The sequence below is a fragment of the Paralichthys olivaceus genome, chromosome 14 (genome assembly GCF_024713975.1).
Source record: "Paralichthys olivaceus isolate ysfri-2021 chromosome 14, ASM2471397v2, whole genome shotgun sequence".
Taxonomy (NCBI): Eukaryota; Metazoa; Chordata; class Actinopteri; order Pleuronectiformes; family Paralichthyidae; genus Paralichthys; species Paralichthys olivaceus.
In genome coordinates, this window is record NC_091106.1 from 20,607,709 (window position 1) to 20,628,743 (window position 21,035).

The following is a 21,035-nucleotide window of genomic DNA, read 5'->3' on the forward strand; positions in this document are numbered from 1 at the left end:
TGCCAGGAGGCAGAGCCTGGGTGGGAGCAGGGAGCAGCGCCATACCTTCCACTCCAACGAGCAGCCATTTATATGGTCAACACACACACACACACACACACAAACACACAGACACACTCTCCATCTCTTTGTCTCTCTTTTCCGTCTCACACTCGGTCTCATCCTCTCTCTTTCTGTGTCTTTCACACACATTTTCTCTCTCTCTCTCTCTCTCTCTCTCTCTCTTACTCACGCACACAAACACACACGTACTGTTTTTTTTCTTACTCGACCTAAGAGCTGAGGAACTGAGAGGTGAGACATGAGGTGAGATAAAAATAAAAGATGATGAGGAAGAGGAGAACAGACTTATTAAAGAAGGTGAAACAGGGAAAGACAAAGAAATATTGTGTGTGTGTGTGTGTCTGTGCGCATTTCTACCTCTGATGACTAATGGTCTGGGGCAGCCAGGCAAAATCTGATTGGTCGCTCTAATGAGTGTGCTCTGTGCCGAGTTTGGGCTCCTGCTTCTCTGACCTTTGCCCTCTATTGACCAAACTGACACTTCATTTTTCACATCTTTCCAATTATAGGCTCACTCCTTATGTTGACCCGCCTCCTCTCATTCTCTCTGTCTCTCTCTCATCATCTCTCTCTCTCTCTTTTTCCTCATATCTCTCTTCTTTCTTCCTGTCTGACTGTCCCTGACCGTCGGAGGGTTTTGTTTGTTGTCGAAGTTCATTCGAGGGTAAAATGTGGAGTGGTGTGTGTCTTTGTGTGTGTGTGCCTGTGCACACTGTGGTTGCATGCGTGTGTTGGTGCGTGTCAGTTTAATGAATGAGGTGCTTTGATTTGCCAAACGCAAGTTCTGCATGTCATGAAGATGGCGACTTTATGATTCATTCAATGACCTGAAATTCAATATTTTAAGTCTCAATTTTTAAAATATTTGCTGTAAACGTTCAGTTTTAAATGAATGAAGAGCAGCTGCATTGTGTATGGTTGTATCTGTTGAACATGGTACATTTACAGTTTTTATACAGGACTTTTCTAATCTTATCAACTCCTCAAAGCACTTTACACAAGTCATGAGGTCGGGGTCAGGTTAACTTGAGACTCTAAATTGGCCGTAGGTGTAAATGTGAGTTTGTTTGTATGTTTGTTGCCCTGTGATACGTTGGCGTGGGTGAACCAACTCCCCCCCGCAACCCTCGAGGGACTAGTGGTATAGATAATGGATGGATGGACATATGGGTATAATGTGCAGGTGTCCACACACTTTTGGCCAAGTATGTTTATTAATTCAGGCTTATATGTGTAATTTAAAGTAAGATAACAGCTCAGTCAGTGTCTTCAGCCTGCAGGTACCCTGATGTCAGCCAGTGCAACTATGTGTGTGTGCATGAGATATTTCTTTGTTTATGTGGGCACACACACACACACACACACACACACAGTCACTCACAAACACACACACACACAGTCACTCACAAACACACACGCCCTCCCAGTGGAGCATCAGGACACAGTGACAACAGTAAATACCGGAGGACATCTTGGACTGCTTTCAGGTTTATATGGGTTAAGCGCTATCACTGCCACGTCATATTGGCTCTGGCAAATTGTGTGTCAGTCACTTGGTAATCCCAGTAAGCTGGTTATTTATCTGTTTGGCACTTTGCTCACTCTCTCCCCCGACAGCTTCACCCCACTGTCTCTCCTCCCTCTCTCCCTCTCTGGCGCTTTCATCTTCGCATCCTCCCTCTCCTCTCCGGTTTTCCCTTGTCTCCCACCTACTCTTGCGTCGCTCTCTTTCATTTTGCTCTCAGTCGGTTTCTCTCTTCTTGTGTATCCCCGTGCTTTTCTCTCTCTCCTCCCCCCTTTTTTCCCTCCATGCCTCCCACTCGCTCTAAAACACCACCTTTGTTTATCCTTCTTCTTTCCCTTTCTCTCACCTCTCTTTGTTCCTCTTGCACTCTCTTTCCCCATCTGCCTCTTTCACATCTCTGTTTTTCCTCTTTATGTTTTTTTATCTTGTCACTTTTGTCTCTCATCTCCTCTCGCTGTTTTTCTCACTTTTTTACTCCTCCTTTTCCTTAATCCACCTCGCACTCACTTTCCGTTTACCTTCACAGCTTCCTTCTTTCTCATCTGATTTTTCCTCCTATATCTCATCACTCCCTTCCCTCGCCTTCTCTATCTTTACTCTTCCTCCTGCTCTCTTTCACTTCCCTCCTTCCTTATTTCCTTTTTTCATGTTTTTCTGTTATTTCTAATCTTATTTACCCTCTACCTCTTCCTCTCCTCCACCCTTTCACAGATTGCTTTCTCACTGACCTTTCCCTCTGTCTCTCTTTTTACACTTTCTTCATTTTCTTCCCCTCTGCCTCTCCTTCTGCCTCTCATCCATTCTTCAATCGACTGCATTCACTCCTTTTACCTCAGTCTTTGAATCTATTCCTCCTCTTGCACTCAGTCTTTCCTCCTTGTTAGTCCCTCTATCTTCCATACACATGTCCGCCCCCGTCTTCCCTCCATTCTGCACCTACAGCAGAGTAGGAAGAGGATGCTGGATGGTCGAGGGCCTTTAACTAGTGAACACCAGCCTCCTCTCTCTCTCAGGCTTTATTCCGAGGCTGTTCCTGAGATAGACACATGCTCTGCTCTGCCCTCTTCTCTCAACGGTTCACTGCCCATTGGTATAAAAAATCCCCCATCTCTACCCGGAACTGTAGCACTCTCACTCTCAAATGCAGGAGCTGCAGGAATCATGAGGAGGTCTCTGCATTACGTAAGATCAGAGGTCTCTTTATGTGCTTGTTGTGGAGCTTGATTGCAAAAGAAGATGCTCGTTCCAAATAGATAATAATGTGATATTTAAGGAGAAGTCTTGGGTTTCTTTTTTATTCGTCAGCAGATGTTTCGCAGCGCTTTGTGTCCCAGTGGCAATGTGCTCAGCTAGAAAAAAATTACTTTTTATTTTTGCATGTGGTGACAATGCTCACATGCTGAGCTCAGAGTTATGTTGTTTATGCTTTGACCATAATGGCGATGGTATTTTTTAGCACTAAATTCCATTGGCAGTTATAAAAAAAAAAAAAAATGAGGGAGGATCACATTTGCTTCACACATGTCATTAAAATCAGTTCTGGGTGTCTCCTCGCTCCCTGAAGAGCAGACAAAGAAGAAAGCCTCTTATTTTTCTCCTCCCTTTCTCTGGGAGATCTTTGTAAACATCCAGCAAGCTTCGACAGGGAGAGTCGGTCGGGAGAGCGGCCCTGTAGTTAATTAGTCCCACTCTATTAGCCCAGCTGTTTGTTAGCTAGTTCCTACCAACAGGGCCCTTTGTTTAATACCCAGAAGCCCTCTGGAGAAGCCTCATTGTAGCTCTTGTGCCTTGGATCATGCTTTTCTGTGAAGAGTAATGCTCGAAGGGCAGAGGAAAAGCCAACAGATCATATACTGTATGCATGCGATGGAGGGGGGGGGAGGTCCCTTACGGACATGAGTGGGCCTTCTCTTTTTCTCGCAGTATAAAGTACTCCTCTTTGCCTGTGTGAATTTGTGAGGACACCCCTTGGCTTCTCTGAGGGCCTGGCGTGCGAGGGAAACAGCATAACATTCAGGCACCGACTCAGACAGCTGCAGCGGTGTGGATGCGAGTCGAGCGAGCGGCGCGGAGCAGAGTGGTTTGCTCTGTTTTTGAAAGCTACAGGGTTTCCCCCTCCGCTTGTCAGAAACATCCAGGGAGTGAGGCGATGACTGGAGATATTAGATATGTATCACCAATTACCCAGGCCGTTTGTGAAGAGTACGGTGTGCTGCGCCAAGGCAAATAGCTCCCTGTAAAGTTATGTGTTCGTGTTTGCATACATTTCTGGTGTCTGAGTGCTGGCCTGAGATTTCTGGTTGCTGTCTGATATCACGCTCTCAGGGTTTTCTTCTTTACCTCGTCTGATTAGAGGAATGCTCAACACAAAATATACGTATGTTAGCTAATTGTGCATGTGTGTGTTTGCCTGTAGTTCATACAGTTAATTTATTCTGCTCATGACGTCCTGTTATCAAGGAAACTAATTGTTCCAGTCTGTATGAAATTCCTGCATATTTTCTTTTAATTTGACTTTGATATTTGAATAAATGACTGAACAAATAGATCTGTGTAAAGATGGAAGACATGGACCTGTAGGAATCACATAAAAGCAGGTCGTACTTTAGCTCTGTTCTAAATCCCAGCTGGGATCATTTTGGTGGAGGATGTGGCACGTGGCTGATTGTTGGTTTTCCTGGTTTGATGTGTGTTTGAATCTCATGTGCTAATAACAGCTGCAGCCCATTCATTATGAATCACTGTATGTAACCTCCACTGGCTGTGATTCCATTGATCAGGCTGCCATACTCTTGATTTTGTCGTCTGTCCGTCCAGCCTCCGACCTCTGCACCCTCCGACAAGGTCAGGCCAGAGAGGAGCTGTTGCTTTCTTTCATCTCATTGGCCAGTCCGTAGGGCAGGGGCGGGCTCGTTAGGGGTGCCATGCAATCAGCAGCTCAATCCAGCTTGTCCAATCACTCGGCTTCACGTGGCTCCCTCAAAGTCACCGATTAATTGGTCCGATTGTCCAGTAGACTGGAAGAGAGAGAACTGTGTGTGTCTTTCCGGTGTTTGTGCGTGTGTGTGTGATTGAATGTCTATGTTTGTGTGTGTGTCTATGTGTGTGTTCTGCTCCGTGACTTGCTTTCCTCTCCCAGTCGCTGCTGCTGTTGTAAATTTTCTGTTGCAACAAGGAGATAAAGACTTAATACTATGAGAATGACAAACACTTTAACGACATAGGAACACGACATCTGCGACAGCTTTCAGTTTTACAACTCTTTACTGTTGTTATATTACATTAAGTGTTATTAAAGTAATCAGAAACTAAAACTAAAAGTCAAGCGTTCGTTTGCAGACATATCAGAAGAGTTCATTCTTACGGATCAAATATTAAAATATGCATAAATCTGCAAATAAAAGCATCAAGGCTGAGAGAAGCAGTACGTAGATGTTGTCAGCTGTTGTCTAGACATTATCGAGGAAGATCCTCACTTCAGTAATTCCCTTACCGGTGTCCAGCTCTCCCAGTAATCAGTTTAAATGTAAGGCGCTGTGGGTAGATAAAAGGTATGATGCTGCCTTCATTAGTCTGCAGTCTGTATTACTGGAGGTGTGTGTGTGTGTGTGTGTGTGTGTGTGTGTCAGTCAGTACAGTAGCTGGCAGACACAAACATGATTCTCCCTTTGATATCCTCACTGCCTGAACATGGGGAAAACGAGAGAGGAAAAAAAAAATGAAAGAGGAAGAAAAAGACTGCAAGAAAAAACAAAAACTGGAGAGAAACTCAGGGTGAATGCTGTGAAAGCATTTTGATGCTGACTGTGTGTGTGTGTGTGTCAGTGTGTGTCAGTGTGTGTCAGAAAGCTGTATAGTGAGTGAGGAGAAGAGAGAGAGACAGAACAGTTATCCCTGATGAGTGTGTTAAGTGCTGCTGAGTGTTGTTTGGGAGTCTATTGAGACACAGACGCACTGCTGCTTGCAAACAGCATTACATCTTTATTACATCTTCTCCGGCAGTTCAGAGGTGACAGAGCCGTCATGAGCTCACCCTGCGTCACACAGGGAGTTTAAGTGAAGTGTATATATATATAAACGTGTGTGTCCATGAGGATCGTCATGTGCAGTCACAAGAGCATAAACCGTAACTTTCTGTTCTCATGCTGTTTATGAAAATCAATATATGAAAGGCCTAAAGGGTAAATGCATCTCAGAAGACCTTGAGAAAACATCCCTCGACAACTCCAGCTTTCCCGGTAGCAGTGTTTATTCAGCCTCAACTGGATTTACTGCATCTCAAACATTATTATCTGTGGTTACCTGGGAAAATAGATGTTTGGCCTTTCGGTGACCAATCACGACCTCCCTCTCTCAGATTCACTGAGATCTTTACGACCTCGCTCTATCGCGGACGTCAAACAACATGTAGTGACTCGCCGGGCAAATGATAGCCCTCGATGACTTTTTATTGCCCCACAGGCGATAAGCAAACTCCGAGTGGCCTGAGTTTGCCCCTCTTGAAAAAGAGGAAATTGTATCAGGTTCCCACAGCGAGGGGCCAGTTTGCTTTGTGGATTAAGGCTGGTGTCACCCGGCCGCTGGGGTCGAGTGGAAGAAAGAGTCAGAAATACAAGTAAACAAAGTGACTTCCTACACCCTCTCCTCTCCTCCTCTCCTCTCCTCCCTTTCTCTTTTCCTCCTCCTCTCCTCATTTCACCTTTTCACACATGAAACAATCTTTGTCACCAACTTGTATTTTATTGGCGTGGGTGAACACCTCATCTGTGAGAAGGTAGTGGCCATAAAACTGTGTGATAAGGTGTCACAGACTATTTGACTTTGAAATTTATGTGCTGTGTATTGCCGAGCATGTTTGCATATCATTATGTGAGCCACGTATTTGTACATATTGTCTTTATATCCTCTCATATCCTCGTGCTTTGCTAAATGGCTTTTTCTGTCAATCCGCCCTTGTTCTTAATGATATTCAGAAGTTGGCTGTGCACATTTTGAAGGTGAATAAAACGTTTCCCTTGCTTTCTCTGTTACTTTAATTCTCCCCTGCATTCATTCAAGTCTGCCTCTCTCTGACTGTTGGTTACATGTGGGCATGTTTGCATGACCAAAAAAATGCAAAGTCTAGCTCAGATCAATATGCCTTGTGTGCACAATTTACATGAAATACATATTCATTCATGACATGTGTGCACACGAAAAAGCTTCTCCCTCCTTCTTTTTCCTCTCGTTTTCATGCCTCGTCTCTGCTTTGTTCTCACTCAGGACGTGTTTTTCTCACAAAGAAAAACTTTGTTATCATTTATGTCTATTTATTTTTTACAAAACCATTTCTGTTGCTTTTCGTCTTCCTCGTTTTACCCATAAATGTGCTTGGATCACATCATGTAGTTTGGTGCTGCTCCAGGAGACAGTACGACAGCCGTTCATTTGCAAAAAAAGAAAGAAAAGAAAGGAGGTTCTACTTCATTTGCTCCAGTGAGGGAGTTCAAGCAGGATGGAAATGTATCTTTAGCTCCCATGTTATAATTGTGGCACGCTAATGATGTAGACACATTCTCGCTGTCTGTTTACAGGAAACGCTCTTCTTTAATTTGCGACTGGCGTGAATGCCAAATGCCTATATCTAATTACTGGTGTTTGCTAAAAGATACTATTTACACACACTTTTTGCCTTGTAGAGGTCTGTTGTGTGTCGGGGTGGAGAGATTATGACAAGAAAAAGTTAAATGTGTAAACCTGGTAAAGACTTGTTTTTAAAAAAATCTTATCTGCAACATCTTTTTTCTCTTTGCACGCAGGAAGTGTAAATTAGGATGAGAGGAATTCCTTTCCACACATTTGTTTTTTGTTTAAAGATAAATATATTTACATCTATGTATGTCTACATTCACAATCTTGTTTGACAAGTGTCGACCGAGGACTCCATCCAGGTTTATTTCTGTTTCAAACACCATAATTTGCACCATTCTTGTGTAATCATGTCCTTAAAAGAAGATGCCACTTTTGTCAAATTACTGGATATCTCTTTTGGGAACAGAAATTCTGCATCTTTGATTTGCAAATGAAAAACAAGTTGAAATGTGGTAATGCACTTGTCGTGCGAACAAATAAGATAAAAAAGAAACATGTGTTTGTGCATGTGTGTGCGTGCATGTGTGTGAAGGCTCTTGTGTTCTTGCCTTGGGAAACTAGTCCTAGTCCAGAAATGTGACAAATTTCCAAATTTGCACTCTTAATTTTGACTACTTTCAATTCATCTCCAAATTGCCTGGAACACACATTCGCACACACACACACACACACACACACACACACACACACACACACACACACACACACACACACACTCACACACACACGCTCACAAACGCTCTCACGGACTGAAAAGGCCCTGGTTCTTAATCGTGGCCAGTACAGGTTCATAGGGAATGTGACAGTGAAATCACAGCGATTCATCACTGATGTGTCACAACGCATTACATCTGGCTGATAAAACAACCTCGAATTCTCTCACTTCTTTCTGTCTTTCCATCTCTCTCTCTCTCTCTCTCTCTGCTGCCTGTGTCTCCCTCCTCCGCCTTCATTGAAGAGGAGCTGAGCTCGGGGCCCCTGGAGGCCTCTGATCAGATAGATGTTAACTTTCTCAGGCAAAACCCTGATAGCAGGATTCACACAATCACCTCTGCCAGTGGATGGTTAAAGACCAAATGAGCGTTTTCATCAGCCTTTATCCTGTTAATGTTGGGGGGGGGATGTTGTAATTAACATGTTATAGAGTATTAATCTTTGATGGCTATGAAAGAGACCTACTTCCACTGATGTGGTGAGAGAGAGAGAGAGCAGGAACGGAGGAGGGAGGGGGAAGAGCAAAGAGACAGGGTATTAGCACTTTGTTCTGCATTGTTTGGCCCCTTGGCACACACCAGAACACACACACAAATAAGCAACACACACACACATGCATGCACGCAGAGCACTAACGTTTATTTAAGCTTTTGATAAAGAGATTAGCCCCATCATCCCATGCTCTAAAGCTAGCCGAGGGGGTCCATGTTCAGGAAATCCTGGCTTTCCTGACACATGGTCTTATAGTGAAACCTGGCTCAAGCAACACTTAAACGATATTAATGCTTTTCCTACAGCTCCAGATTAACATGATGTGACCTTAACGTGGACGGCAGGTCAGTCAGTATATGTGTGTGTGGACATATTTAGAGAGGGAGAAGAAAAAGAGATAGAAAGTTACCAAGAGAATGAAAAGGTTGGAAAAGAGGCAGAGTGGCTCTGCCAGCTGGGCTGTTTTTTTTCCTTATTATTAGCCCTATCACAGTGGTTGGACTCCAGCTTAAAGCTACAGCGAAGTGCTAATTTTAGCTTCCAAAGAGGATAAGGATAAATAGCTTGCTGCCAGTTTGCCATATGGTCCCCTGCCGATTATATTGTGTCAGGAATATTTTCACCCCACCCCCTCCCTTGCCACAACACACAAACACATATATGTCGTTTCAGCATTTATGACGCCGGAAGATCTGTTCATCTCATGTAGAAGTGACCGAAGAGTTAATTTCCAAAATAATAATAAAAATCGTGCAAATTGAATTATTATAACGAAACACATCGCCAAGCCTCTGAAGGTGTTTTAAAGTCACACATTTCGTATTTATTTGCGTTGTTTATCTGTTTATGTGACACTGAAACTGTAATTTTCAGTCAGGAAATTGTTGTCGTGGTGATAGCTGCCTCTTTTTTTCTTCCGCTGTAGCTTCCAGCTGCAAGGTCACATTTGGCTTCTGCTGTAATCTCCTGCAACTGGGGTTATATTCTCATTTGAAAACGTGAGCCCCGTAGAAGAATAAAAATGAGTCTCTGCCTCTGTCCCCCTCTCTCCCCATCAACACACATGCATATGTTCACATGTAAATGCAACACACACACACACTCACACAGCAACTCTCCATTATTCTCTCTCTCTCTCTCTCTCTCAAATTGAAATAATTCAATTTATGGACACAGTTCCAGACCTCCCTGGCTAAGACCATTATGCATGGAGCCCCCCCCTTTTCTAACAAAAGAACTGGAGAATTTACCAGCCGGCTCTCCTAACGACACCCACACAAAGCCAATTTCATGCCAGGAAAACACCAGCAGAAGCACCATTTTTGGTCAAAACCTGCATCCCTTCGGATTTTCCTCATTGTTGAATATGGGTCGATGATACTTTAATTTTTGTTGGGCCTTATTTTCTAACCCTGATATGACCAGTGCAGCTATTTTCGAACCTGGTTCCTTCACAAGTGTTCATTCAGAAGTGAAAGACTCAACAGTATCAGACCTCTTGGAATGATTTGGCCACAGATTCAATCACTCCTGCAAATTCATTTTGAGCTTCTATTTTGTTTGGATTTCAATGTTAATGTCACTTTACAAACATTCGATGTGAAATACCGTGGTTAAAAGTTAGTGTGTTGTGAGTCCAGGTAACCCTGGGATGCAGGTAAAGTATGTCAACTAGGCCAAAGCTTGACCCGAGGCTGACCCAGACCAAACATGCTGCCCCCTGAGGCCTCCTCCCCTTGGTCCTTTTGACATGGATACCTACTTTAGGGATTTAACTGAGAGATAAAGACCTCGGCGAGCTTTTCTAAAAGTTTAGAGAGAGAGGGAAGAGAGATCTAGGTAACAAATACCTGCAGGTAAACACAAAAGCAGCAGGGTGGGCTGGAGGGCAGCATGGGCGTTTACTTTGTGTGTTTGCTGAGCAACACAAAGCATGCCACTTGCGGTACACACACTTGTGAACACACATTTGGATGTAACCCGATCATCCCTTTTCACTCCGAGCTAGTGAAACTCAAAGAGATGAGCAGGGACTGGGGGTGAGATTCTCACTAGTGATAACCTTTAGAGTAAAGGCCTCAGTGGCCATGTTAAGCGCACACAAAAACACACTCATTGCACGTATAACCATATATGTATTGTGCACACAAGCTCCCATGGGCATTACCAGGTCTTTGTTCCACTGAGAATCTCCACAGCGGCAGAGAGGTCATACTCTTACAGGAAGTCACCCCCACAGAGGGCTGCCTTTTTCAGGAAGTGACTCGGTAGGACTGTGTGGCGAGAGCGCCGGTGTCCACGGGGGGCATATCACTCCCGTCCACATGGGCCCATGCTCCACAGGAAGTAGGCCCGCTGTAAACCCACTCACTTCCTTTTCCCCTGGCCCTGTCCCGAAAGCCTTATCAGGTCTGCGTATGGGGAGACTGATAGGACTACAAATCCCCCACATCCCCACTACACCACATCCTGTGCCTATACTGACACATTGAAAAGGACAGGGGGAGCGGAGACGTAGCATAACTTTGGTCGGGTTAATTTAATACTTCTACGATTGTGAAACACAGAGGTGTAGTGTTGATGTCTTGAAGAAGGGAATCCTGTGATAAAAATGCCACAGAGCCCGTGTCTTTCTCTGTTTAATCATGTTTTTACTCATTAGAAATTCCCTTAAACCCTGAAATCTAAATGCAACGACTCAACAACTCAAATGGAGGAGGTTGTTGCTCAGATAATGACTTATCCTGTTTTCCTAACCACCCCTTAAGTAACCTGAGCTTGTGGGCGCAGACCTTATTATACCCCCTCCTCAATACTAAAACCTTCTGTTATTCCCAAAAAACTCACTGGGAGCTAATGCGCTATTATTAGCTGGTGCCACCGCAGGGTTAGCGTGCCTGTATTATCTAACTGCATGGCTGGGGCTGATAGGTTAGCATGAGTGGGAAAATCCTTGTGCATTATAACTGTTTATCAGAGGCTGTGCTATTCAGATAGTTGCCATGTGGAAAAAAGGCACACAGAAAATAGCTGTACGCGCTAAGACGGGAAAAATGAAGTTTGGTTAATTTATCTACACCCCAAACACGGAAGAGGTGATTACAGACAAAACATGGAACTAAAATTACAGATTTCCACTTAACTTAATTAAACTTGTGCTTTTGATTGGTTGGTAGAGGTAAAACAAGTCAGTGCTGCATGATACTGTAATTTCTCTAAATGTAGCTCATTGTGAAAGATGCACGGGTCATATGAAAGGATGTCCTCTCTGTGAAGTCATGTTGGCGAGAAATGATACCTTCATACTCGTCGTTAAGTAGAGAGATCCTGAAAGTTAAAAAAGAGTCTTTGTCCATAGTTGTATTTACAGTTGGTCTGAGTTTACTGGAGAAGATATTTTGATATTTTATTAAAGGGCTTCCACCAGTATATCTAGTTTTCTCTTGTTGAAAACATACATTTTACTCAAGGTTGGGCCTGAGCAAAGATAAAACAGGATGTTATTCCTTTAGTTTAGCTGAAGGTTCCTTCTCTTTGTCCAACGTCCACATTGAAGGACTTTGGAACGCCCTTCAGCACATCAGCTGACTTTTGGAAAGGACCGCCACGCCATTGTGTTGTTAAGTGCTCTTAGCTTTTGTTATAGTCCTTGTCCTCTCTCCCATCCCTTCCCCCCCTTGCCCTCTTCTTCCATACTCTGTTTGACTCCCTCTCCCTGTGCTGTGCGCCGAGTTTTGACTGAGGCTCGGTGAGTCGAAGGTGTCAAAAGCCGTGTGAGAAGAAGCGAAACTGATGGTTAAGACTGAGAAGGCAGCAAAAATGGCACAATTTCAGGAATCTTGTCATAATTTCAAGAACCATTTTATGTGCGTGTGTGCTTGTGTGTGTGTGAGTGTGCGTGAGGACTTCCCTTCATTGAGGCGAAGAATCTGGGGGCCCCCCCTCACTAGTGCTCCCATTTGAACCGAGTCTGGCCTTCTATCTTCAGGTTGGAAAAAAAGAAAACGGCAACACAAAGGCAAGAGGGGAAAAAATCAATAGTTACACAGCAAAAGTGCTCAACATGAAAGGGTGAATTCATCGCCCTACACTTTCATTTGAGCTTGTACCGTCTGTCTCTTTCTCCCCGATTCCTTCTCTCTGGACTGATCTGGAAATGGGACTAAAAGGCATTCGCTGTACGTGTGTGTGTGTGTGTTTGTGTGTCCGTGTCCGTGCCTTTCTGTGCGTGGAGGCATACTGCAGTTTAATGTCGTGTCGGTGCCCTGCGCTTGAGGCAGTTTCCAGCGTGTCAGGCAGCCTGTGGAGATGACCCTTTACGGGAAAATGGCACAGAGAGAGCAGTCACATTTACACTGACATTTTTGCCATCACCTATGGCTATGTCAACAGGCCTGATCCCCCCCCCCTCCTCCATCTCCTCCCGTCCTCCCTCTCTCACAGGCAACAGTGGATGGGCCTCAGCCACAGAGAAGCACATGAACACTTTCACGGGGGGGGGAAGAAAGACCATTAACACAGATCTAATATTTTATAAAAGGTTAAGCATGTGCTCTAAAAAACATCATAAAATTCCCTGAATAATTTCCCAGAGCTCAATGCGATGTCTTGAGATCGCTTGTTGTTTGTCCAAAACTCAGGAATATTCAATTTGCAAACAAAACAAACTGGAGCAGCTTGAGCCGTTGAATCTCTGGCAACAATATTCAATATGAATAGTAACAATAATGCTCTCAGACCACTACAAGGAAAACCACATGAATCTAATAGACCTTCTAATTAACTCATAAATATCATAACCGGCTTGTTATTTCTTATTTTTTTGTTGTTAGTAAAACACATGCCCTGCGTCTAGCTTCCTGATCTCAGATCACCACGAGTGAAATAATTGCTCAAAACTTGGCTTGAATTCTAACAAGAACTCTCCAGAGTGCTTTAATTACAAATAGCCCTTGTATATGACTCACCAGTTACTGTCATTATTGAATGTGTCAGCGCCGATCCACAAAACTGTCATCATTCAAGTGTCTCGGCTTTGTTATTGCAAAACACTCGTTATTTACTGTAATTACTTCAACGGAATTGTGTTTGATTACAGGAAGCAATTACTTAGCTCTCCCCTGATTGTTTACCTGGCAGCCCCCCGTTTCCTTTTTCTTTTTCTAATAATTACAACTTTCTCTGTTTGCTAATCTGTTTTTTCATTACGTTGCTATCGTTTACAAAGATTAATCTGTGCTTCAGAGTGATATGATCGAAAACTGCACCGGTTGTAGTTTGGATCTGAAAATAGTGGGGTGTCTCTCCGGCAAAGGCAGGAAGGGAAGTCTAGACGAGCCATATTGTTTTGTCGACAGCGCATGTCATTATCCATAGAATAGTCGAGGGGGATTTCTCTCTGTCTCTCCTCCTCCTCTGGAAGAAGAGGGAGGCGAAACAGCATTGCTCACAGAGAGTGTTTTGTATTTAAGTAAGTGTGCGTATGAAGCTACCTCATGGAAGATCCTGGGAAATAGGTGCATGTGAGTGTGTCTGTTTTCGGTGCCGCGGTAAAGGGAGACGCACTCTGGAAAATGTGCCCCTACTTGGGAGTTGCGTTGCAAGGAATTCCTACATGTTCAGAATATTTGGCGATGGGAGGGGCCTCCAGAGCCGTGCAAAGGGAACCCCCCACTGCCTGCACCCCCCCTGTACTCCCCCTCCCCAGGTCTAGAGCTTATGAATGGCCTGAATACAATAAACGCTACTTTTCTCCCTCCCTCTTGCGAGCCCTTCTTTACCCCTCTGAGGATTTCTGGGAATGTAATGCATGTGTATGTGTGTGTGAGAGCGTGTGCGTGTTTCTGTGCGAGCGCAAGAGCGAAAAATAGTGTGAAGGAGAGCACTTTAGTGAATGTACCTCAGCACGTGTGTGTGTTATGTGTATCGTGTTTTGAGTGTGTGTATGTGTATGAATTTCTCGCCTGCCAATATGAGATGTGTGTATTCCATGTGGAACAGGATAACAGGCCCCTGAGGCCTGAGTCTTGCCTGGGCAACCAACCCAGGGTCATGTGAGCTTTCTGGGGTGTGAAACTTTAGGAGTGGCCCATGAGGGATCAGCTCTAGGTCACTCGCACTCACAGCGAAGCACACACGCACACACTCTCTCTCCTGCAACAAATAGCGCACGGATTAAATGCACTGTCATAAACTCAAAAAAGATTTGTCCCCACCTCTCCTCCCTCTCAGTTCATCCACGGCCTATAAAACCTTGCAAAAACATCTCACGGTAACGTCCAAAAACGCTTAGCCATATGTGAACGATTCCTCACACAGGATCCCACTCATGACATCTGGCACAAAGCTAATATTCACAACCCTTATTCCTGAACTCAGTTGAAAAACGAGATATTAGAAAGCTAAATGTCACAATTCTCCCGCGTCGTGCTCGAAGCAACTCGTCTGACAAGATCACTGTTTGCAGATGACTGACTGGTGAATCTGTGGCTGTTAATTTGCCAGGCAGCTGAAAAATGGCTGACACCTTCAAATGGCACATGTGCCTGCGTCGAGAGGGCAGGTAGCACCAATCTCAGCCTAACGCCGAGATGTGGTTCGTAATCAGATCATAACAGATTAGCCTAGATATGGCTTGATAATGTCAGGGTATGCCTTGAGACAGAGAGATGTGGAGAAGTGATAAAGACATAGAACAGAGGAAGCATCACTAGCAATCACTTGTTGAAGAGGGGGACTGAAAACATCTGGATTACCTGGAAGTTCAGCCATATTGAATTTGTGAACTACCTTTTTTCCACAGTTTGGTTTGTTTTACAAAAAGGAAATCTTCAAACCTAAGATAACAATGCCTCACTCTTCAACACATCCCCAACACTGTGTATATCCTCCATCCCAACCTCACACTCCAGCTCACAAGGGGGGGGGGGTAATGAAGGAGGGAGAGGCAAGAGAGAGAGAAACATGGAGGGAAAGCTTTAATAAAAACCATTGAAGCTGAATGAGCATAGAAGCGAGTGTCTGTTTAGCTAATGCTAACGAAGCTCGTGGAAATGCATGAAGAAAGCTAACCTAGTTTTTACGTCATTATCTGTTTGCTCACTGTGTGTGTGTGTGTGAGTGTGTGTGTGCGTGCATTTGTGTGTACAGCATGTGAGGGGACTGATAAAATATTCCTTCCCTTGGTTGGCCCCGGGGCATTTCAACTGCCCCTGGCTCCTTCCAGTCACTGGCCTGCTCCCTAATTGACACACACACACACACACACATACACACACACACACACCCACACACACAGACACACACACACACACACACACACACACACACACACACACACACACACACACACACACACACACACACACACACACACACAGACAAAATCACACATGCACACGACATTCAGGGATAGTGTGGCTGGAAACACACATGCATAAAGAAAGACAGGGATAGACACACACACATACAGACCAATGCACATCCATGCATGCATGCATTCTTCACACACGAACATGCACCCCCACCGTCCTGCATTGATTCCCCACCCCTCCACCTCCCAGCCCCTCCTCTAACTAGTTGCAAAGATGTTGTCATGGCCGATCATCGGGGCCAGGCCCAGAGTTGTGCCTGTGGCTCTTCCTCATGGGGAGACTAGAGCTTGCTAGCCTAGCTGCCCCATGCTGTATGTTTGCAGCCCTGGGTTACTGCCTGCTGATGCTCTTAATGAGCCTGGCAGCCTGTGTATGGGGAGGGACTGACTGGTTTGCTTACTGGCTGCCTGGCTACGGCTTTCTGACTGTCTGGAGCGAATGGCTGATTGACCGACCGGCTGACTGACGAGCTTGTTTTCTGACTGACTTCCTGGCTGACTGACTTGATGGCTTTATTGACTGATTAGCTTACTGGTTTGCTAGATAACCTCCTGCCTGACTGGACTGACTAAGACAGTGGACAACCGCCTGACCGACCAACCAGAAGGGTCATCGGCTGAACGATGCACTCGTATTGCCACTGAGGCCATTTTAACATGAATGCAGATTCTCTTGAAATCGCTGCTTACGTGTCAGAGATTTTCTGCCCATTCAACCAAAAACAGTGGTTAATCTTTACATCCATACTTCCCATGATGCTTGAGCTATATGAGCGTTAAGGGCAACACGCATTTCAAAAAGCAGCACCCATTGTTTTTATGTTAGCCCACACAATGGAAGGGTCTCGATGCAGATCAGGATACATTCGCCTTATCTCCAAACTTTGACTGACCTGCATGTCCACTAAGATTTCTGTCTGTATGTTGTGAACTACATGCATCGATTGATGAACATGATGCAACAAGACCTGAGCTGCGGATGTTTGTTGCTCAGAATGTGGAGAAGTGAGTGCACCACCGAGTCAAGAAGTCTGGGTTTGAAAGGAATCATCATTAGTTTCCTGCTTTCTAACAAGTGTCACAGTAATTTAACATTTGATCTGGTTGTAGATAAATGCTACACGTGGTATTTTTCCAGGTGTTTTCACTTTTCTGAAAATCTTTGTGTGTTGTTAGAAAACCTCCGATTCCAAAATGGGCAATTTTTTGCATCACAGTGGACATGGCCTGACTCTGTCTCCATCCTCTCATTTCATTAACTCCAGTGTGCCACGCAGCATCTCTTCCCTCTCCTATCCATTATTTTTCTCCTTCAGTGGCACGAGTTTGATCTCCCACTTTTTCTCTCTCACTGATTACTCCTCATCCCTCCATCTCCACCACCATCTCTCATTCCCTTTCTCTCCCCGTTTCTAATCTCCCTCTCTCACACGAGCTGAGGTAACACTGTTGACATTTCCCCAACATGGCTGCCAGACACAACTTCCAACACCTTTTCCTGCCTCACCCTCGCCGCTCACCCCCACAGTCTCTCTCTCTCTTTTTTCTCTCCCACCCCACTGCACTTTCCCCCTCTTGCTCACTGGGGTTAAAAAAAAGCAGAAATTAGCCCCAGACCTTGCAGAGGTGATCGGTATCAAATTGCAGTGAAAATGGAAATGCCAATAAAATTGACAGCCCTTCTCCAGCCGTCCTCCTTCCTTTTCCCCTTCTAGGTAAAGTGAGCGTCTATAGGTCAGACTTACTCACAAGTATCAGGAAGAGAGAGAAGGAGGAATATTGGGACGGTTTCACTCTCAGGCATGAAATCTAAATTCAGTTATCAGGGTCATAATTTTCACTTTCAGTTTTCCCTCATCACTTTTTACTTCTGCCAAGGAGGTCGTTTCTGTCTGTGTTTGTTTCTTTGTTCGTTAGTTAGCAGCATTACACAAAAACTACTAAACAGACTAACTAGAACAAAGACTACAGTATGTTTTAGAGAAGAACTGATTCAAATTTGGTCCAGATCCTTTAACATTGATATAGGGTCTTGTTTTTTTTGAGCAAAAAAACCCAGACGTATTTGGGGAGCTCATCTCTATGAGCGTGTGAAATTTGTTGCAGGGACTGTGGGGCTTGGTGGAGATTTGCGCTCTACTGAGCGGCATTCTGGTTTTGGTTTGTGATTAATTAGTTCTTTGGGGTTATTTTATATTCTCTTGGCTCATGATTAGGAGTTTTAAAGATTATAGTTGCTGCTCATGCACCATGTTAATCACCATCACTCAATCGATTGGATGCACTACTTTAAATGTGGTTGATATCGCACAGTCTGATATTGTACTACTTTGTATGAGGCAGGGGCAGCTCACAGGTTTGAGAGCGGACTTGTGAGCAAAAGGTTAGAGGTTCAAATGCTTTTTAGGAAAGAGTATCTTTGTGATACTTATATTTAAATACAACGCTAAAATGAAATAAATACAATGTCTAAGAAGTTAGAAACATAACCCATGATAAAGTAAGATGAAGCCTGAATGAGGATGATGAAGTATGTGATGTGACAGTTCAGACGTACAGACAGCACACAGAATCACGACAATCAAGAATCAAGACTTTCTTATAATAATACACATTAATATGAGCTTTCTCTCCACCCTTTGAACTTTCTCCTTCTTTTCTTTATTCTCACGATTTCTCACCTCTCTCTCTCCATTTCACTCATTCATCCCGTTCTCCCTCACTCGCTCACTGAGCTGATACTCGGCGGCCGTTTGCTTCTGTTTTCCCAACTCGCATGGGACAAGCCCCTGGGTTTGTTATTGTAGGCTTTGCTGAACATGAGCCGGTCTTTACAATGGATTGAAAGCATTTGCTTCCAATGAAAATCTGGTCTTAGATTACAGGTCCGTGGCTCGGCTCGCCCCTCTTTTCCAGCCCGGCCGACAGACGCAGAGAGGAACAGGGGAAGAGAGGGAGAGAGAGAGAGAGAGAGAGAGAAAGAGAGAGAGAGAGAGAGACACAGACAGAGGGGTGGGTGTATTTTAGCCCTGAAACAGTAGGCAGAAAAAACTCACATGTTAAGCTCGGCCTGTGTTTGTCCCAGGCTAATGATGTAACTCAAGCTTGCAATGTGAGAGTGTTTTCAGACAGAGAGAGGTCTAGAAGCTGGGCGGACATGTGCACATTGTGTGTGTGTGTGTGTATGTGTGTGTGTGTGTGTGTGTGTGTGTGTGTGTAGTGTAGTGTTAACGCTGGTTAGTCAATGAATCAATGACTCAATTATTTGACAAGCTTAATTGATTGATTGTTAAATAGAACTGCTCAAATAAGAAGATTGGAGGATTTGCAGCCTTTTTTTGTTTTACGTTATTATATTAATCCTCTCGAGTGTAGAGCAATAATTCAGTAATCTGTAAAATAATCAACCGATCGATCAGTAATGACAATTATTCTTAGTTGCAGGATTATATAAGTGCATAATGATTGAAACTGTTCATTTTCTAAGTAAACATGTCAAAGGCTATTAAAGCCACCAAGAAGCGATTGCCCGATACCAACTTTTGACCTTTTGGCGATGTTACAGTAGCTCAACCCCACTGGCTTCACATGCATATGTGCATTATTAATGTGCAGTGGCTGGCGTTTGCATCAGTATCGCACCATCTATGAAACGCAAGCCCTTGTTTTAACCCTCCCCCCACCGTCCGTACCGCAGCGTCACCTCCACTTCTACGCGAGGTTCATTAAAAAGCCTTCAATATGTGTGCATATGTATCTCCTTCTGCCAGAACAGTCGGCGAGAGAGCGAGAGCTAGCCAAGAATGTTGTTTCGTATGGATCGTTGAGAGCCTCTCTCTCCTAATGGTGTATATAATTCAGGTGCCCTCCAGGCATGCTTTCAGGAATTCTTTTGCCTGAGGTAATGGGGAGCAAAGGCCTGGGTTTTCGGCCCATGATTATTCCATTGATGTGGCAGGCTGGAAAAAAGTAATCTCCAACCGGATTAGCGCCAACATCCCCATTAATTATCGATGAACCGGGGGCTTAGGTTTTAGCTAGGTGCTGGGTGTCGCCCTCTGCAAGTTAGTGTAGTACGGGCCCGCTAGAATGCAGTTATCTACTGCCGCCACAGTGAATAGAACTTGAAGCTTTAGAAGTGCTTTGTGTGTAATCAATAAATAACTGGATCCAATTCTGTGCACTGCTTCAGCGTTTTTTTTTTTTTTCTTCTTTCCTTCCCCTCACTTCCAGTCAAGAAACGCAGCGAGGGTGCCACTTGTTTATCCTGTCTCATGTTTCTTTTATGATTATCGTCTTCATTGAGGGTGGCTCGCATTTTTGAATAATGATAATAACAATTAGGCTTTTCACAGCCACAGATGGGAAGAGCCTCTTTCTCTCCACTGGAGCTGTATAGAACGAGTACAGTAATTGGGTAGTTTTGTGTGTGTGTGTGTGTTTGTGTGTGTGTGTGTGTGTATGTGTGTGTGTGGGCTCTGGTTGTTGTGTCTGAATGCAGAGAAAGGGCCCATGATGCACACCTTCCTTTCACTTCTCCTCTCACTGCTCAAATACTCTAAGCTGTCTCAGTGTTTCCCTTAGGTGAGGTTAACTGGCCTTAATAGAGTCTTATCGAAGCCCTACAGGTTGCTGTAAGCAGCCATGACACCATTGTTATGAAAAGCAGCTAGCTTTGTTAGTGCTGTTTGTGCCTCTGACTTCCTTTTTTCCACCTATTTTCCTTTTATTTTCCGCCTCCCCCCCTCCTCGCATCCTCCCTTTTGTAGTGCCATGTTACTCTTTCCACCTCAGGTAAAATGGCAGAATGCGCCGGGGCGACGCTTCAATAACTATTTTCCCCTCAGGATAATAAAGACTAAATCTCTCTGTCATTTTCAATTCTGCGCGGGCTTGGATGGGAGAGTGGGGAAATGCGACCTTACAAGTCCTTTGTGCTCCCCTTCCCTCTCTCTCCCCTCCTCGCAGGAAGATGCGAGCGCTCACTGTGTTTTCAAGGGGCGGGGGGAGAAAAATGAAAGGCAGGGTTATTTATAAATGTATTAAAAATGAATGCATTTATGAGGTGCTGTTTTCCAGCCATTCTCTTCTTGCCATTGTTGTCTCTCCATACCCCTCCATCTGTGCATACAAAGCCCTCCAGAATTCCTTCGAAAATCGTATTTATTCCCTTTGAATGCGGAGGCGCAGCGAATGCAGGAAGTAAACAAACTGTGTGTGTGATCTCCGCTGTCTCTT

At 44.4% G+C, this 21,035-nt stretch overlaps 1 protein-coding gene across 3 annotated transcripts in view; it reads left to right on the plus strand.

Moving 5' to 3' along the window:
- The window catches only part of meis1b (Meis homeobox 1 b), an 85,034-nt gene that overhangs the window by 21,058 nt on the left and 42,941 nt on the right, over positions 1-21,035 (plus strand). The gene's annotated exons all lie outside the window — the stretch shown is intronic.